Consider the following 17,677-nt stretch of genomic DNA (forward strand, 5'->3'; position numbering starts at 1 on the left):
CCACTGCCCTTTTCGCGGAGAGAGTTTTCAGGGGGCTCATGCTCTGTTGTATCCAGGGTTTGTGATCTTGACCTGGCACCATATGGAGAGGATGCATCATAAATAGCCATCCAAGCTGCTGTTCAACACTTCTTAACCCAGGTCCTAAGTATGATAACTGCCATGTGCATTCTGTCAGAAGTGTACGTTTTGCTCACTTTTACAAATACCTGCATCCACATACCCAGAAGTCTTTGATTGGTAGAACAGGATTTAAAAGTAGATCTCAAAGCTTTACCTGGTTGTGCTGATAGCTTTCTGCCACCACGGGATGCCCCTCTTCAATAATTATCATATGGAACCTCTTTGTTTGCAAATAATAGAGAATCAAACACTAGAAACCCTGAACAAGCTTAAGCAAAAAGGAACACTTATTATAAACATACTGGGGTATCTCATCAAACTGAATGACAGGAATGTATTAGCGACTTGGGTGGAAATAAGCTGGAATTGGGGATTTGAACACTCTCAGGCTACTCTTCTGGCCGTCTTCTGTGCTCCGTCGTCTCCCGCAATATTGACTGGCTTTGTTTCCCAATTCACGTGGGTGAAAATGGCCACCTCCGACTGCTATTGAATTTTCTCTTTCAGTCCCATTTCCAAAATTCCTAGGGAAAAGCTCAGTCTGGCTTGAGGGATGCCCATCCTCAGAACAAAAACTAGGACTAGGAAGAGAGACAAAAACCATGTGGATGGCAGAGGAGAAAAGCATTTCCTATTAAACCCAGTGGAAAACCGTTTCGGAAGAGAATAAAAGGGAGGCATCACTGGCTTCCCCTCCTTTCTTTCATTTGTCACTGTCACCAACAACTTTACTGTCAGTACCTGTCTCTGTCTTCCTCTGTCGCTTTCTCTCGTGCACGCGCACACTCTCTCTCTCCCCCTCCTTCTCTCTGTCTCTCATTCTTTCTTTCTTATCAGGCCTGTCAAGTCTTTCGGGAATGAAAATTACTCACACATACACAGATACACACACATACACATACACATACAAGCTGTTGTTAAGTAGAACTGGAAGGAGGCAAATTAAATGCTGTGGGCCTGACAACTCCTTTTATTTATTTGTTTGAGTTTCCTGGGAGAAAAGGCCAGACAAGCTTCCCTAATTCCCAAACTACATGAAGCTCCTGGCATGACACTCCCCAAATTGTAATTATTTGTTTAACATCTTTCCCCCTCTCTAGGCTGTAAACTTTCCATAGGCAGAACTTGTGACAGTTTTATTCACAGCTGGATCCCTCATGTCTAAGACAGTGTTTGGACGTACAGTAGGTGATCAGTAAATATTGAATGAATGAAATGAATGAATGGACAAATCAATGACGTTAGCATGTTCACCTTACTGGCAAATTCCCAGATGAAGACATTACTTCAAAGGCTCCTGGCAGCCCTACCGATTTGGCTACCAATAATCATAGTAATAGTGCTTTTGTTGTTTTCAAAAGTCTGATCAAAGAGTGTGTCATATAAGTAAGTCTAATTCACATCTCTCTTTCTCTCATTCTCTCTCTCTCTCTCTCCATTTTTCATTAATTTGTTATCAAGACATAGCAATTCTTTTTTTCCATTTGTTTCTCAAATTTGCCCTCTTTTATTTATTCCCAAGTGGACTTTCTTCCTTATCCATGGATCATGATGAGAGTCTCCAAACCAACCCTGTCTCTTCCCATCGTCTTAGCATCAGATGAGTCCTCCTACAATGTCAATGTTGCTGAGTTACTCTGCTGCTCAAAAACATGCCAGTGTAGCCCTCTTTCTACAGGAGAAAGTGGAACGTAGCATCCATGGCCCTCTTTTTCTGAATTCCTAACTCCTGTTACAGTGTTATCCCTTACCACTCCCAAATAGGAACCTTTTCCTTGAACAAGGCAATGTCTAGGGGAACACTACATATTTTATGGAGCCCTGTGCAAAATGACAGTGCAGGGTCCATTGTTCAACAATGATTAAGAATTTCACAATGGTGACCCGGGGCAGTGGCTCATGCCTGTAATCCCAGCACTTTGGGAGGCCAAGGTGGGTGGATCACAAGGTCAGGAATGCAAGATTAGCCTGGCCAACATAGTGAAACCCCGTGTCTACTAAAACATACAAAAATTATCCAGGCATGGTGGCACATGCCTGTAGTCCCAGCTACTCGGGAGGCTGAGGCAGGAGAATCGCTTGAACCTGGGAGGTGGGGGTTGCGGTGAGCTGAGATCACGCCACTGCACTCCAGCTGGGGAAATAGAGTGAGAATTCGTCTCAAAAGAGAAAAAAAAAAAGAATTTCACAATGGTGATAGCACCTCATTAAACCAAGCACAGGGTCCTTCTAAAAATAGGGCTCTTTCACAGCACAAGTTATACACTTATGAAGCCAGCCCTGGGTAGGAAGTGCCATGTTTATTTCAGATTTAAGATTTTATTCATTTTGGGCCAGGCATAGTGGCTCATGCCTGTAATCCCAGCACTTTGGAAGACCGAATCAGGTGGATAACTTGAGGTCAGGAGTTCGAGACTAGCCTGGCTAACATGGTGAAACCCCATCTCTACTAAAAGTAGAAAAAATATTAGCCAGGCATGGTGGCACATGCCTGTAATCCCAGCTACTCAGGAGGCCAAGGCACAAGAAATGTTTAAACCGAGGAGAGAGAGGTTGGCAGTGAGCCAAGATCACACTACTGCACTCCAGCCTGGGTGACAGAGTAAGACCCTGTCTCAACAACAACAAAAAAAAGCAGAGGGGCTGGGCACGGTGGCTCACGCCTGTAATCCCAGCAATTTGGGAGGCCAAGGCAGGTGGATCACTTGAGGTCAGGAGTTCAAGACCAGCCTGGACAACAGGGTGAAACCCCATCTGTACTAAAAATACAGAAGATTAGCCAGGTGTGGTGGTGCATGCCTGTAGTCCCAGCTACTCGGGAGGCTGAGGCAGGAGAATCACTTGAACCCAGGAGGCGGAGGTTGCGGTGAGCCAAGATCATGCCACTGCACTCCAAGCCTGGGAGACAGATTGAGACTGGCTTAAAAAAAAAAAAAGTTATTTTATTGGTCAAGAATACCCTTTAGCATCTTACCCATAAATTTCTCACTTGAAAAGTTAAAGGTTCAGTTCTTCTGCCCTTAGTAGCCTTCTACATATATGGATTATTTAATAACATGTTGCCTAACACTTTAGTTAACTCAAGCATGTGTATCTTTTCTCCATCAGAGTATATATGCCTTAAATTGCTTTGTATAATTCCCGGTGTCTAGAGGTACCTCAACAAATAGCAAGGAATTGTTCAATACTATTTGAGAACTTGAATTTGTAGATACACACACGAATGCATGAGCACCAGGCTGGCCTGGTGATCCCAAAGCCTTCTGGAGTCACCATAGAAGTAATAGCTGTTCTAGTTGACATTTCCCTCTAAAGGGTCACTTTGGTACCCTGCATTTCACCCTTAACCTCTTAGACCCCTTGGTGAGATATGCTTTACAATCTTGCAGCGTTTTCCTGTCCTTTGAACATAACATTAAGAACTTTTACAAGAAATATTGTAATCTCATGGGAAAAACTTGAGATTAAGAGGAATCTCAGAGCCCTGAATTTGGAGACTTACAAAAACAGACCTTGGTCAAAAATGAAGCCAAGTGGCATGAAATGTTAGCCCTCCAAGGAGCCTTTGACATCATCAGCTCATCTCTCTTGCTTTACAGAGGAGGAAACTGAAGCTGCAGAGGTGTCTCAGCCAAAGTCATATGGCTATTTAGTGGGAGGAACAAGGGCTCTTCTCCCAGGCTCTTATGTGACTTGCAAGACATCCTGCCAATATATCAGGGCAGAGAGAAATTTGAATGAACTTCTAGTCAACACTTGTAGGCATTTCACCTGTGTGCAAAGCAGAAATTGAATGTAGGCCCAGTTTTCTTTTTAAGACACTTTGATTTTTCACAAAATTCTGGAATTTGGCATCTAACTGTACAACACTCAAGTTATAAAGAAGGTTTCCATTTAGACACAGGGCTTATTGTATCTGCAAAACATGGACACAGTCTAGAGGCATGGGAGTACAAGCAGCATCATGGGTCTGATGAAATGATAGCTCTTGTAGTTGTCAAGGGCACTGGTTGCTAGGCAGGGTACAGAAGAGTCTAACAGTAGCCAAGAGTCCATTGTAAGAAAAGGTGCTGCAGAAGTGGTGAAAGCCCACCACCATCTGCTGATGGAAAAGGAAGGGTTCCCTCTGCTGCTGTTGCCAAGGGAGCTGGCTCTCTCCTGGATTTGAGAGCTTTCCAGTGCTCTGGAGCCTTCAGTATCCTGCAAGAAAGCTTCGAAGGACCCAGATGGGTTGGGAGAAAGAGCCATGTTGGTGTAATGGCACTGTAATCTACATCCGCTCTTTGCTCCTGAATAAAATCGTTCATCTATTCCCAAGCAGTATCTCTTAGGAGGTTTGAGATTTTTAGAACCAAATGATAAAAATAGCATACCGAAGTTGGAAGGTGTTTAGGGGACCATGCAAACCGATGATTTTAAAACATAGAGTTTTAACATTTTGTGAGAGGTTTCGCTTTTGTTGTTCACCTCCATGCTATTTTTTTTTCTTTCCGTGTAAGATTTTTAGCTAAAAAACACTACACTTTCAGTAATATGTTTTAAAAAAAATTTGAAACCACCTTTTTCTAACCAAGTCCTTCCCTTCATGAGTAAAGAGTCTGGAGCCCAGAGAGATGAATTTCTTGCATTATTATTATTTTGATGTGTTGCTAGAAAAAGACATGTGGGTTTACTCAGTAAAATCTGGGGAGTTATTTTCACCTTCCCACATAGTCAAGGCAGAGCCATTCCTAGAGGGACTAGAATTCGTGGACTATTTAGAAGAAATAGAGGAAGATGGCTTTGTGGGTGAGGGATGTATGGCTGGTACAGTGACTCCTCATCTTTTATTTTTGTTTTATTGATCACTCTTTTGAAATAAATGTATATTTTCTTCTTTCCCCAAATGATAACTTATTAAGTATATAATAAACAGAAACCATTTTATCATTTCGTTAAAAGTTTAAATATAAATTAATTTATGTTCGAAAAAAATATCTGGTCAAACCATGTATTCTGGTGTTCTTTTAGAAAATATGACCATTCTTTGGGGCTGAAGAGGTTGCAGCAAGTAGGGGGCACAAATAGGTCGAGCAAGGCTAGGGGGAATTTACTTAAGATAAATGGAGTAGTTGGGTAGACGAAAACCAAATAGTCGAGTGGAGAGGAGGTAGAAAGAAAATCAATCATATTTGAATAATACGATGGTGTTAAGGAAGCAGTGTATCCATGGCAACGTGGGAGAAGAAATGGGTAAGGATGATGCTTTTAGCAAGGATGATTTATTTGGTTGGATGAAACAGAAGATTAACACACAGATTCCAGTAACTTCTCTGTGATTCTTTGGATAATAAAACTTCATGGGCCCATGTTGTATACTGGATGAAAAATGGACAAGAACTAACAATTGCCAAAGAGTTGAGATGCACTAAGATACCTAGTGTTATTGGTTTGGGACAACAGTGTTGCTGAAAGCATTGGAAAGTCTCCTACACCCAATGGAGGAAAAGGCAGCTGTTCTCCACCTTGATTGTCAACAGCAGACTTCTGGGTTTCAGCTGATCCCCCAGTTTTGTCAGTACAACCTGAACTGAAGCATGGATGGGCAATAACCCTGCTTATTAGAGCAGAACAGATCGCTTATAGGAATGATCCTGGGCCACTATTTGCGGCTTCCAAATTATCTAAACAGTTGAGCAGATAGCCAGATTCATTGTGAAATTCTTACAGCAAATCGTTTATGTAAAAAAAGTTTAGTTTTTTCCTTCCTTTCCTTCCTTCCATCTCCTTCCTTCCTTCCTTCCATCTTCTTCCTTCCTTCCTTCCATCTCCTTTTTTCCTTCCATCTCCTCCCTTCCAACTCCGTCCTTCCTTCCTTCCATCTCCTTCCTTCCTTCTTTCCATCTTCTTCCTTCCATCCCCTTCATTCATTCCTTTCTTCCTTCCTTCCTTCCTCCCTTCCTTCCTTTTTTTCTTCCATCTCCTTCCTCTCTCTCCTTCCTTCCTTCCTTCCTTCTTTCTTTCTTCAGGATCCTTTCCTTCTTGGGCCCTGGGTGGCAGCCCATGATGTGGGCAAAAGTATTGCCTTACAAATCAGAGTTCTGCTAGGACACTTGGCCTATTTCTTGTTTCCCTCCTGGAGCAAGACCTAGTGTACCCCCGGTTTAACACATCTTTCATTTTCTATTAAACACATGTGAATTAATTAGTTGTCAGTGGAATAGATATTCACACCCATGTGCACACACACAAACACGTTGTTCTTAAAATTAAAAAATAAACTTTGTTTTCCTATTCCCATTATCTTTTCTATTTCTTCTTCTTTCTACCCTTTCCCTTATCCTTGCTTTCTCTTCTTTTGTCTGCTCCCTTCTTCCCTAAAATCCTCAGTACATTTAGAATTGACTCACACTCCGATTTAATCAGATGAAACTTTTCCTACCTGCTGCATATAAACATTTACAGGAATATATAGCACTGCTATCATAATCTCATATATTGCTTCTTTTGCTGGTGTAGGTATAATTTTTGGTCTCTTGAAATCTTGTAACTTCTTGGAAATAATCCTGAAGCCTTGATTTGGGGACTTAGACTCCCACACCCTATAAAGTATATATTTTGTCAGATATAAACCTAGTCTGACACCAAACAAAACAAAATATTTAGGTCAGGATGTAAAGAAAAAGTAGAGACAGATTTGATGTTATGTAAGCATATATTATATGACAAACAATATATCTAAAATCCATTTGATATAGAAATGAATGATATTAGAACAACTAATTAACAATTTGAGGCCAGGCACAGTGGGTCACACCTGTAATCCCAGCACTTTGGGAGGCCAAGGCAGGCAGATCATTTGAGGTCAGGAGGTCAAGACCAGCCTGGCCAACATGGTGAAACCCCGTCTCTACTAAAATACAAAAATTAGCTGGGCATGATGGCAGGCAACTGTAATCCCAGCTACTCAGGAGGCTGAGGCAGGAGAATCGCTTGAACCTGGGAGGCAAAGGTTGCAGTGGGCCGAGATCACACCACTGCACTCCAGCCTGGGTGACAGAGCGAGACTCAGTCTCAAAAAATTTTTTTGAAAAAAATAATTAGAGCCTTTTGTAACACTATACACTAAAATTAATTCCAGATGCACTGAAAAGTTAAATGCAAATGTAAAAACCAAAACATAAATATATAAGAACATTTCAGTGATACATAATCTGGAGATGGAGAAGGTCTAAGTATACATCAAAGATAGAAATCATAAAAGAATATTCTAAGGGATTGCATATAGAGATGTTAAATGCCAAAAATCATCACAAGATTGAAAGGCAAACTAAAAAAACCAATGGAAATTCACAACATAGATGACTGACTATGTTTAATGTACTTCAAATATAAATAGATCTCCTAAGTCTATAAGGAAAAAAAAATCCCAGTGGAAAATCTGTCAAAGAATGTTATCAGACAGTTTGCAAAAGAAAAGATACTAATAGTAAAAAAATCTAAGAAAACATGTTTGACTCATTAAAAAATATAATGAGATACCATTGTTACTTATCAAATTAGCAAAGCTTTTTTCTTCTTCTTCAGTAGCATCATCCATTGTTAATAAGGTCGTAGTGAAGTTAAGACACTCCCATAGTCCTGGTAAGAGTACAAAATGGCTCATCTTTACTGAAGGAAAGAAAATTAAGTTTACAGTAAAAAGGGATTAAATAGATATTGAAGCATAATGAAATACTATGTGGCCATAGAGAATGAGAGTTCATATATACAAACCCACATAAAAAGTAAGAACATATTGAAAAAAATGGAAAAGCAAGGCACAAAATAGTATAAAAACATGGTCTCACTTTTGCATGTAGCATATTTGCTTATTTCGATTTCTCAAACATACTTTTTTTCTCAGAATTTCCTGGAATGTTTGTGAAAATGTATTCCCAGTCTACCTCGGACATACTAGACTATAGTCTCCAGGAAGGGGACCAGGGAAATTTGTGTTTATCAAGCCCCCCTAGGTGGTTTTTATATCAGGTAAATTGGGGAAATCCTGATCAAATCTATTGTAAACTCTTTCTTCAATTAATATTGAGACTGAGATCCAGCAAGGCTCGGGGAGCTGTCAAAAGCAATAGCTATTTAGTAGCAGAATGGGATCTAGAATTACGTGTGTCTAATTCCAGATGAGCAATCCCTTTTTAAAGCCCCAAGCATATTCACTAATATTCTTAAATTTAACTCCCAACAACTTCCTAATCCCTTTGTAGACAGGTGGCAGAAGTTCTTAGCTCTATTGTTGCACATTCGGTAATGACCTTTCTTTGTTGATAGCGAATGGAAAGTTTTCCATTTTCACCGTTCCCTAGCAATGTGACATTTTCAAACAGTAGCTCAAAACTCTTTAAATAGAAAAGATCCATTTCTACTCTATCGTGACTCAGTAACAGCCACAGGATTCTTCTCAAACTTTCCTAAAAATGTCATCTTTGGGCTGGACTCAAGAGGAACATTTCAGCCAAGGAGACACATTTTCCACTCTGTGAAGAATGAGCGAGCATGGGGTTGGAACATAAAGTGTTTTGCAATCCTCAGAAAAGCAATACTTGTCATCAAAACCATGGCAACGTCTCCATGTGATGCCATCAGAGTCTGGGATCATTCAGGAGCCTCATTCTAATTGGAGACTTGGTCGGGGCCATCACCTGTGTTGGTCAGAACAGTCACCCAGCTGCCTGTTGGCTTCAGAAAGAAAACGGTACCCTACCTGACTGTTGCCATGGAGACACTATGGACAGTGATTCTGAGCTGAGCATCCCTTATGTTGAGTTACTAGGGGGCAGGTAGCATGAAACGTGCCTCATGTTCTAATGGCTTCTGATTCTTCATTTAAAAAGACATGCCCTTCACCCTCGCACCAAATGGAAGAAATACATTAAAACACAAGGTATAATATGACTAAAGTTACTGTTTTCTCATCCAAATATTAATAGTTCCATTTGGAACTTACACTCATGAGATAAAAGTTTAGAGTCCAAAATCATGGTTGGAAATTTGCCTGCCTAAGTTTATAACTCTATGGCCTTGGATGAGCTTTTATATCTTAGGAGCTATGACCAGGGGATAATAATACACACTCCTCAAGGACTATTGGGAGATTTCAATAGATGATTTATGTAAAACACTTCAGTCCCCAAGACTGGCACTTTTCAATTCTGTTAATAATCAACCCCTTTCAACTTTCTTACTAGGAATTATCAACACGAGAGAGAGAGGGAAAAGGAATAAAAGAAAGGAATAGGAAAGAACTGACCTGTAGTGAATTAATGACTCAACTTCTTCTATTCACCTCATTTTCTGCCTTTTCCATCTCACTCGATGTGATGTGTTACTCCTGTGCCTTCAGTTTTCCCTTCATGTAAATGGCATAACCTCTTCTAAGGGACCATCACTCCCGGGCACAGCCAATGTTTAAGGCAGTAATGACTTTTTAAAAGGTATATGCTTGCATTCCCATCGCAACCTAAAGCTCCCTTTTCTTCTTTAGATTCTGCCATCCAGAAAATAGGTGGGCTTTCTTGTGAAGCAGCCATTATCAATACAATGCATAAAGGTCTTTGATAACCTTGTAGAGTTTAGAAAGTGGTAAGCTCATTAATGCCGCCCAATAATCCTGAAGTTGTTAACTATTATTTGTTGTTAATATTGAGATTACAGCTATATACAGATGCTATCTATACAGAAGGCTGGGGCTCTTGGACATTGAGGATTATGACGCTTGGCAGACTCAAAGTTAAATCTATGTTTTCCATTCCCAATGTCCTTGCCCCATCCTGTTGCTTCTCTTTGGCATCAAGAAAGGCCTGCCCACCAGCAGCGGGCATGTGGCAGAGGTGACTGTCTAAGTAATAAGCAAAATGTCACAATGTCCTTCAATCCTGATATTTCCCTCCTCTTCAACCTGAAACTCTAAGGAGACCTATACAGCCGCACCTGGTTCTCCCTCTTCTGAGTGCCTCTGCTTTCTCTCCCAGGCACAGGTGAGTGAACTCTGCCAAGCTTCCTAATCCTCAATTTCCAAGAGCCCTGGCCCACCTATCTGTACATAGCAATAACCTTAATATTAACAACAAATAATAGTTAACAACTTCACAGGATTATTGGGAAGGCATTAGCGAGTTTATCACTTGCTAAACTCTACACTCTCTGGTCGCAGCCCCCGTGTTGTGCAGAGATAGTTTAGCTCCCATTCTTGAGTTGGAACCTAGTTCCAGCCCCGAGCTGCAAGCGTGGAATCTAGTTCTGGTTCTCCACTATACTTGACCTACAAGTTTCTATGCATTTTTAAATAATTATTAAACAGTGGGCTGCTTCTCTGACTCAATAGGCTTCACACCTATTCTATGATTATAGAATATTAAGGGAACATATTTTCCCTTCTTTAGGAAGGTACATGCGTAGGGTGGTGGTAGAACTTGCTACTTGTTCCTGAAGTTCATTGTGGAGAAAAATCACAGGGTGGAGCTGTCATGGGACATTTATGTTTTTTTAAAACAAACAAACAAACAAAAAACATAGACCAGTCACGGTGTCTCACGCCTGTAATCCCAGCACTTTGGGAGGCCGAGGCGGGCGGATCACCCAAGGTCAGGAGTTCAAGACCAGCCTGGCCAACATTGTGAAACCCTGTCTCTACTAAAAATACAAAAATGAGCTGGACATGATGGTGTGTGTCTGTAATCCCAGCTACTCAGGAGGCTGAGGCAGGAGATTCGCTTGAACCTGGGAGGCAGAGGTGGCAGTGAGCCAAGATTGTGCCATTGCATTCCAGCCTGGGAGTCGCAGAGAGACTCTATCTCAAAAAAAATAAAATAGAATAAAATAAAATAAAATAAAATAAAATAAAATAAGGTGCTCCCTACCAGACATGAAAATATATATCATTAGTCTAGAATAAAATAAATGGTGTAGCACTGGAACAAGAATATTCAAATGAGGAAATCAGAATCCAAAGCCCAGACCTCTGAGTAAAGAGACAACTTAAACACAAACATATGACTCCCAATTCTGATGACAATGGCCAAAAGAATGCAAGAATAGAAAAAATACTGCTTTGATTCTGGAAGCCTAGAAAGACTGACACCCAAATGTCAGAATCATGAGAGAGATTTCTGCTGTTGATAAAACATTGGGATGATGTAGAAAAGACACCAAGAACTCACTTCCCACGACCTTCCAAAGATAAGAATGAGGTCCCCAAAAAGGTGAATGAAGAGAAAACTCCAGGAATACCTGTCACTTAGAGGTGGGTAGAACTGGGAGTGGAAAGAAGGCATGGGCCAAAAAGTAACCTTCTGCTCAAACAGTACTTTTAGCTATGATGGGTTCATGGAGGTTTGCCAAGAGCTCTGGGACACAAATGGGCGCAGCAAGCTGAAAGCAGGGAAGGGAAGGGAAGCTCTGCTCAGCAAAGCACAAAAAGGCATCCGGGAAGGGGCCAAGCAAAAGCTGCAGGTGGCTGTGCCCAGAGAGCAAGGCAGCTTCACCAAGCATAAGGCCAGTGGGGCAAGGTTTCTGTCTGAAGTGTCAGGACTCTCCTATCTGCAGTGGGAAGCAGCCGCAGAGAGGGATGGGCTCATTCGAGCTCAATCTCTAGTATCAAAGCTCAGCCGAACCTGGAGAAGAAGCCACCCAGGGACGAATTCCACTGCTGAGATCATCCAGGACTTAGCTCTCTGCCCACTCCCTTTAGAGTTAGACCCTGACCCAGCAGCCAGGCCTCCAGCTTCAGAGAGAAAGATTCCAGTAGCTTCCATGTGATAGGAGCAACAAGGCCAAGAGAAATGGGCAACCTGGTCATACTTTGTGGGAAGATCAGAACAACCTTTTAGGAGAGCTATTGTCATACGTACCAAACGCCTTCAAATTTGACATTTCCTGTGATGAAATCATTCTACTTCTAGGAGTGTTTCTTAATGTAATATCAAAGACATGGCCAAAAATCAACTAGAAAGAATGTCCACTGTGATTTTTAATGTTGAAACTTTAAGAAATCTAAACCTTCAATAATGGCCAATGGTTCAATGACTTAAGGAATAACCAAAAAAAAAAGGAAAGAAATTTAGTAGCTCTACAGCTACTAAAATAGCATCATTTGATGGGTATTAAATGGCATGTGAATGTATCTTTGATATATTACTAATAAAAATCAGCTAATGAAGGAACACTTATAATGTGATCCCGCACAAACATATAGGAAAAAGGACCTAAACTTCATGAATGAAATATTAGCAAGAAGTATCCCTAGTTTAGAGATGATCTTAGTCCATTCAGACTGCCATAACCAAATGCCGTAAACTGGGTAACTTATAAGCCACAGTAAATTTATTTCTCACCGTTCCAGAGGCTGGAAAGTTAAAGGTACAGGCAGGCTTGCTGTCTGATGAGGGCCCCTTTCCTAGTTCATAGAAGTCCGGAGCCTCTCACTGCCTCCTCCCGTGGTGGAAGGGGCCAGACAGCTCTCTGAAGCCTCCTTTATAAGGGCACCAATCCCAAATATGAGGGCACCAATCCCAAATATGAGGGCTGTGCCCACATGACCTAGTGACCTCTCAAACTTCTTAATACCATCATCTTGAGGATTAAGATCGCAACATATAGCTTTTGGAGGTACACAAACATTAAGACCAGAGCAGATAAGTATGTTTTCTCCTAGAAGCTCTTCTATATTTTGCAATGTTTCTGCATTAAGCTCATATTGTTTTTGCTTCTTACCCCTTTATCCCTTTGTGCTACATTCTAAGAGGACAGTTTAGCTCAATCTTCTAGTTCACAAATTCATTTTTAGTTGAGTTTATTTTAATGAATGAATTTTTACTTTGCAATTAGTGTTAATAGGAAAGATACTATTTTTTGAATTTTAATTTTTTGAATTGTGGTATAATACACATAAAATGTACCCTATTAACCATTTTAACTGTACAGTTCAGTGGCATTACGTACACTCACACTGTTGTATAATCATCACTAAGATTTTGCAAAGCTGAAACTCTGTTTGCATTAAACTATAACCCCCCATTCTCTCTTCCCCCAGCCCCTGGAACCCCCCTTCTACTTTCTGCCTCTATGAGATGGACTACTCTAGGTACCTTATATAAGTGGATTCATATAGTGTTTCTACTTTTGTAATTGGCTTATCTCACTCAGCATCATGTCTTCAAGTTTCATCCATGTCGTAGCATGTCAGAATTTCCTTCCTTTTAAGGCTGAATAATATTCCTTTGTTGTTGTTGTTGTTGTTGTTGTTGTTGTTGTTGTTTTAGACAGAGTCTCGCCCTGTTACCAGCCTGGAGTGCAGTGGTGCAATCTCGGCTCACTGCAACCTCCACCTCCTATTTTTTTTAGTAGAGACGGGGTTTCACCATGTTGGCGAGGATGGTCTTAATCTCTTGACCTCATGGTCCGCCTGCCTCGACCTCCCAAAGTGCTGGGATTACAAGTGTGAGCCACTGTGCCCAGCCCCATTTTATAAATATATCACATTGTGTTTATCCTTTGTCCATCGATGGACACTGGTGTCACTTCCCCCTTTTGGCTATTAAGAATAATGCTGCTATGAGGGTAGCTGTACAAGTATCTCTTCATGTCCCTGCCTTCAATTCTTTTGAGTATATACCCACAGGTGGAATTGATGGATCATACAGTAATACTGTGTTTAATATTTTGAGGAGCTACCATACTCTTTTCCACAGTAATTGCCCATTTTACATTCCCATCAACAATGCACAAGGGTTTTAATCTCTCCATATCCATGCCACCACTTGTTTTCTGTTTTATGGACGGTAGCCATCCTGATGGCTGTGAGGTGGTTAATGTATTATTTTTCTGTTGATGAATTATCTTGCCTGTTTCTGAGAAAGGCCTGTTCCCTTTGTTCATACTGTTACCTTAAGGGTATGTTCTTTCCTTTGGTTAAGTTTAGAGTTTTCTTTCATACTGCTGATATTCCTCCCAGATTAGGCGATTCTTGATTGTACCCTAACATCGTGCCCTTGGAGATATCTGTTAGACAGTGCACAGGTGAGCAAGCTTACAGAGAAAACACATGTCACTGATACTTGTGTTTTGGTGAATTCAAGGATTGTAAGGGAGGAATAGGATGAGCCAGGAGCTAGTTTCAGAGGATGAAGAAATCATGACGCTCTTGGATATTGTCAGCAATCCATAGGGCCCATCGCTGTGTCTCCAAACAGGCTGGATTTGCTGCTACCACTTGAAGACCTGCAGACAGACATTCCCATGCCCCATAACCAATGCCTAGTCCAATGTAGAGACAGATACAGGATGTCACAGGGGTAGACCTCCTGTCTCAGTACCCCAGCTAACAATCCTGTTTGATTGAGCCTTGGGTCCCCTCCTGCTCCTTGGCATGGAGGGCTCTTGGCACAGCTTTCAATTCCTCACTTGCAGATCTTAGAACTTAGTTTTTCAATCCAATCCCATATGTTTTGTGTGTTTCATAAATTACTTAGGGTTCCAATTCGCTGAGGAATCTCATTCTTCTTTTCTGGTATAGGTGTATATATATATATATATATATATATATTTTTTTTTTTTTTTGAGACGGGGTCTCGCTCTGTCGCCCAGGCTGGAGTGCAGTGGCACAATCTCGGCTCACTGCAAGCTCCGCCTCCTGGGTTCATGCCATTCTCCTGCCTCAGCCTCCTGAGTAGCTGAGACTACAGGCGCCCGCCACTACGCCCGGCTAATTTTTTGTATCTTTAGTAGAGATGGGGTTTCTTCACGTTAGCCAGGATGATCTCGATCTCCTGACCTCGTCTCGGCCTCCCGAAGTGCTGGGAATTACAGGCTTGAGCCACTGCCCCCGGCCTAGGTATACATTTTTAAAACTACCATTTCTGTTACTTATAGGAATCAGGTGTTTGCTCAGTTTGCATCTTGAAACAGAAAACATTTAGTATTTTTGCTGCTAAAAAAAAAATAGGAAGTATAAATTAATATGAATTAGAACTTAGCACCTAGAAACAGATTGTGGCTTATATTAGAACTTAAGTAAATGAAGAAGTTGACATTATAAATCAGTAAGCAAAGGAAATTTTTTAATAAGTGGCAGTTATATATAGTTTCCCAACTATTTGGGATAAATTAGAGTTAGAGCCTAGCCTCAAACCATATACCAAATTCCGTATGCAGGGATATCATAATCAAAGGCAAAGAATGTGAATGCATAGGTTAGGCTCAGGAGGGGCAGGCTGAACTGGAAAAGAGAGTTTGTGTGGGGAATAATGTGCATATAGGAAAAGACCTCAAAGGCTCGTATAAGGAGCCACCTCAAGATGCTATATGAAGTAATCTTATAAAAAGGGAGTTTACGGAAATTGATCTGCTAATGCTGCGTAACATGTATTGCAAGGAGATAACCCACTAATAAAAATAAGAAAAGAAAGATGTGAGATGGTTTAGTCTAGATCTGAACTGAAGGTTCTTAACTTTTGTAAGTCTCAGAGACTTCCAAAAATCTGATAAAAGTCATAAGCCAGTCCATAGAAATACGCATTTACACACATGCAAGCAACATTTTTGCATACAGTATCAGTGATTTAACAGGGCCCTTGAAGACCAAGTTCTTGAGGTGAGAGGGAGAGGAATTTATTTTGTATTCAGGGAAAATTGAGTTTATCTCCCCAGCTAGCATGTTACGGTCATGAGAATAGTAACTCTCCTATTCACCACTGTATGCCAACAGCAAGCAATGCTTTCACATAGTAGGCAGTCTAATATGTAATGAATGATTGAACGAATGTAATGAATTAATGCCTTCAATCTTTATAACTGAAAAATCTGCAAACAATTAAACCAAAAAAGTATGGAAATGAGTGATGTCAAGTAGGCCAGTGATTTCTCCATATAGAAGCAAAGAAATTTTGTCTCCTAGCAGACCCTCTTTTTTTTTTTTTTTTTTTTTTTTGTGAGACAGAGTCTGGCTCTGTCGCCCAGGCTGGAGTGCAGTGGCGTGATCTCAGCTCACTGCAAGCTCCGCCTCCCGGGTTCATGCCATTCTCCTGCCTCAGCCTCCCGAGTAGTTGGGACTACAGACGCCCGCCACCACGCCCGGCTAATTTTTTGTATTTTTAGTAAAGACGGGGTTTCCCCGTGTTAGCCAGGATGGTCTCGATCTCCTGACCTCATGATCTGCCCGCCTCGGCCTCCCAAAGTGCTGGGATTACAGGTGTGAGCCACCGCGCCCGGCCCCAGACCCTCTTTAATGTCATTCTTTCATTATTTGTAATGGAATTTTTCTCTCTGTTTTTGTCTTATCTCTCCTCTCTTCTGATAATATATATATATATTTTTTGAGACAGGGTCTTGCTTGTTGCCCAGGCTGGCGTGCACTGGCCCAATCTTGGCTCACTGCAACCTCCTCTTCCTGGGTTCAAGTGATTCTCATGCCTCAGCCTCCCCAGTACCTGGGATCACAGACATGCACCACCATGCCCAGCTAAGTTTTGTATTTTTAGTAGAGATGGGGTTTCACCATTTTGGCCAGGCTGCTCTTGAGCTCTGACCTCAAGTGATCCACCCGCCTTGGCCTCTCAAAGTGCTGGGATTACAGGCATGAGCCACCATGCCCAGCCTTCTTTGATCATATATTTCTCTTCTTTTAGAAATTCTGCTAAAATGTTTTGTGGCCACTTAGTTAAAGATGATGCCCGAAATCAGTGTTCCAGCCCTAACCTCTCAGCCTTTCTCCAGCCCTATATCTCAATTGTTTTATCAGGCACCTTATTTCATATTTACCAGGACAACAAAAATTCAGGTTGTCTAAAATTATGCTCATCGTTTTTTCAGAGTTCTCTGTCAACTTTATTATAACATAACTCTGATACATGTTTTCAGAACCCTAAATCTTTAAGCTTTAAATTAAAGGACCTTAAATTTGGAAGCCTTGGCTTTCTTTGGGAATCTAATGTGTGCTACGGACCCATACCCAAGAAAATAATGCATATACGCAGATATAGTTGCATACATCAAGTAGCTGTATTTCTTTATTTCTTGCAACATATCCAAAGATCCCAGACTAACAACCTCTTGAAAGATAGTAATATATATTTCTTTTTTTTTTTTACCTTTTTTTTTTTTTTTTTTGAGATGGAGTCTTGCTCTTGTCACCCAGGCTGGAGTGCAATGGCACAATCTCGGCTCACTGCAACCTCTGCCTCCCAGTTCAAGCAGTTCTCCTGCCTCAGCCTCCCGAGTAGCTGGGACTACAGGCGCCCACCACCAGGCCTGGCTAATTTTTTGTATTTTTAGTAGAGACGGGGTTTTGTCATGTTGGCCAGGCTGGTCTTGGAGTCCTGACCTCGTGATCCACTCACCTTGGCCTCCCAAAGTGCTGGGATTACAGGCGTGAGCCACCACAACCAGTCGGTAAGCATATATTTCTATCCTCCTTCATGTCCCCAAACTCTTCTAATTCTTTTTGTTCAAAGTGTTTTTAATATTTTCATCTTTTGTTTCCATTTCCACTGCTTTTGTCCAGCTCAATCTAAGTCAAAATGGC

The 17,677-nt window shown here is 41.2% G+C and overlaps 1 protein-coding gene across 1 annotated transcript in view; it reads left to right on the forward strand.

Moving 5' to 3' along the window:
• The window catches only part of MYOCD (myocardin), a 100,162-nt gene that overhangs the window by 16,633 nt on the left and 65,852 nt on the right, over positions 1–17,677 (forward strand). The gene's annotated exons all lie outside the window — the stretch shown is intronic.

The sequence above is a fragment of the Gorilla gorilla genome, chromosome 19 (assembly GCF_029281585.2).
Source record: "Gorilla gorilla gorilla isolate KB3781 chromosome 19, NHGRI_mGorGor1-v2.1_pri, whole genome shotgun sequence".
Taxonomy (NCBI): domain Eukaryota; kingdom Metazoa; phylum Chordata; class Mammalia; order Primates; family Hominidae; genus Gorilla; species Gorilla gorilla.